The sequence below is a fragment of the Cariama cristata genome, unplaced genomic scaffold, assembly GCF_000690535.1.
Source record: "Cariama cristata isolate BGI_N322 unplaced genomic scaffold, ASM69053v1 scaffold10071, whole genome shotgun sequence".
NCBI lineage: Eukaryota > Metazoa > Chordata > Aves > Cariamiformes > Cariamidae > Cariama > Cariama cristata.
In genome coordinates, this window is record NW_009598678.1 from 13,559 (window position 1) to 16,151 (window position 2,593).

Here is a 2,593-nt window from a genome sequence, read left to right on the forward strand (position 1 = left end):
GAAAGCATTCCCTTTTTTCACATGGATGTTGAAGCCCATCCCAAGGATCTATGCCTTTCTTTAACAACACATATAATGTGTGTATCATGTTAATGACCATGAAAAAATAGCCTTTTTTGGGAAAGGTCATCCTGATAATTATCCCAACTAAGGTAAGACAAGTATAAAAATTTCAACCAACAGTACCAAAGATGCTCTTACAGTCACATTAAGCGTAATCCTTTCTGCATGGGAAAGACTAGAATATTTACTGTAGGTGCTATTCTAAGTAATTCTTCAGAAAGGTACTGTATCTTTTCAGAAAAATCCCTCGAAGCATTTGTTCACCCAAGTACAATAGTCTACATCCAAACCGGCATCCTGACAACTCTGTCAGGATCCATCCCCAATGTTTTATCACTACTGGATCCAAATGAAAAACCTCAGATTCTAGGAGGACCAAATTGAACAGGATAATGTTTCTGATAGATCTCAGTAAGTAGACATTTTTGAGTAACGCTAAAACAAGTCCTGAAGATACTAAGGAATATTTATCAAAGTTGTACACAGCAGAGCCCAAAGAAAAGTGCTTGGGATCCCATTGGCCTCATTCGTCAGAAATGTGAGACAAGGTGATGTAGGAAGAACGAGCTATTCCAGCATTACTTCTAATCACAGGTCTCATCTTGGAGTTCAGGCTTAAAGCAACCGTGAAGCATTTGGCTGGACGAGAAGATCACCTTAGTCATTTACTTGGGAAAAGAGTAATTTTGGTTCCTAGCCCTAACAAGAGGAAAGAGACAAAAAGGAGGAAAGAACCCAAAGTAGAGTTCTTTAAGACTCCTGATTGTATTTTTACATTAAGTATGCATATGTACTACAAGAACTTCAAGAGGTTTTTCTCCTGTTATGGTAATACCCTCCTACTACTTGATGCTTCTGATGGAAGCTCTATGTTCATGAATCTCTAGTTTTTGTTCCCCTTGAAGCTACATAGTTACTTCAGTGTATGGGAACTTAATAGGAGAATTCTGTGGTTAATATAGGTAAGAATTCTATGTTTTAAAGAACAAATAATTTTTCCTTCTCTGAACATTCATCCCTATGGATATTCACAATACTGCCAATCTCCCCTTTCTTCTTGTTAGCAGCAAGCAAGGCAGTCTTCAGAACACTTTCAGAGTCATCACTTATCTATGAAGAGCAGGTGGAGAATTTCCTAGAATTTGCAATGCCCACCTACAGAACCTATTCAAATTCTCCAGAATTGTGTCTTAAGATTGAGAAATCTTGCCTCTCTCTAGATTACAGTGAAGGGATGAACTTTGGAACCAAGGTGCATCTAAACGGTTAAGCCAACAGCACACTGATTAAGAGAACTGATACACAGATCTTTGCAACTAGTGCATTTTCAAACACGTGACAAAAATCCAGACTTCCAACAATTCAGATCCAAGATTATCAATCTAGTTATACAATCTCAATTTTGCTATTGGTTATTCTGTTTACCTGCAACCCGAGCTTTTTGTTTGGGATGAGATCTCCGGCTTCAAGGACTCTGCTACATGTGCAGCACTTTAGGTTTGATAATTTGGATATTTTATTTTTTGTTCTTACAAGTAAGACCAAAGACTTAATATTCCTGCTTCACATTCCAGCACCCTAGAAAGAAGGAGCTTGTAAGCAGGCCCCTCTGCTGTGTGTGTGTGTGTGTGTGTATCCAAAATAATGAAGGTAGTCTTCCACCAGATACAAAGTTCTGCTTTCTCACAACTTGTCTGGACAATGTCTTCAGAAAAGGTGTAGCCTGCAAGTTTTCCACTTCTCTTTTCTCAGTATTTAAGCGCAATGAATTGAGTATGTGGAAAGTTGCACGTATTCTCAGGAAAGGCAAGAGACTGAGTATTTACGGCAAGAGCTTTCAAGACAGAAAGGCAATACCAGAAGTTTATTTTCATCTTCTAATTCTCTACCACAATAAATTGGTCATTTATTCTTACTATTAAACTTTAAGATATGTTAAAATATCAATGCAATGTTTGTATTATAAAATGAGGACTTGTCTCAGAAAAAGATCCAAGTAAAGTTTCAAGGAAATTATGTAAACATCATCCTACTTTGTGTAGCCTCACAAAAGACTACTCTTGGCTACACGAAATAAAATTGCGAAAGTGAGAGCTAAGCACTTCAAGCAGCCACTGCTGTGGCTCAGCAGTCCAGATTTTCTTGTGATGGGAACATACCATGACCACTTCGGGGAAAAGTGCAGACTCTAAGGCAAGTAACTACTACTAAAGATGGATATTAAAATATGAATTCTCTGGTAACTCACATGAACTGGTCTGAGTTCACCTGTACACTATTTCAAATTTAGCTATTCTCAAAGAACGAAGTGTGCCAAAACTAGAGGTCTGCTAGGCTTACTAGCTTAAGACTTTGTGCTGCTATTTTTGAAGCTGGTGACGGGGGCAGGCAGGAAAGAGTTGAGTCACCACCCACATGAGTTGGGAGACAAGGAGCAACAGAGATAGGCAGGAAAAAGGCAATAGCGTAGGATGGACATGGAAATGCTGGGGACATGACAGATAAGAGGTACAGAAAGGGAAGGGGTAGT

The 2,593-nt window shown here is 38.8% G+C and overlaps 1 protein-coding gene across 1 annotated transcript in view; it reads right to left on the minus strand.

Moving 5' to 3' along the window:
• The window catches only part of LOC104168710 (lysophosphatidylcholine acyltransferase 1-like), a gene marked incomplete at its 5' end in the record, with an annotated part of 35,430 nt that overhangs the window by 1,934 nt on the left and 30,903 nt on the right, over positions 1–2,593 (minus strand). The gene's annotated exons all lie outside the window — the stretch shown is intronic.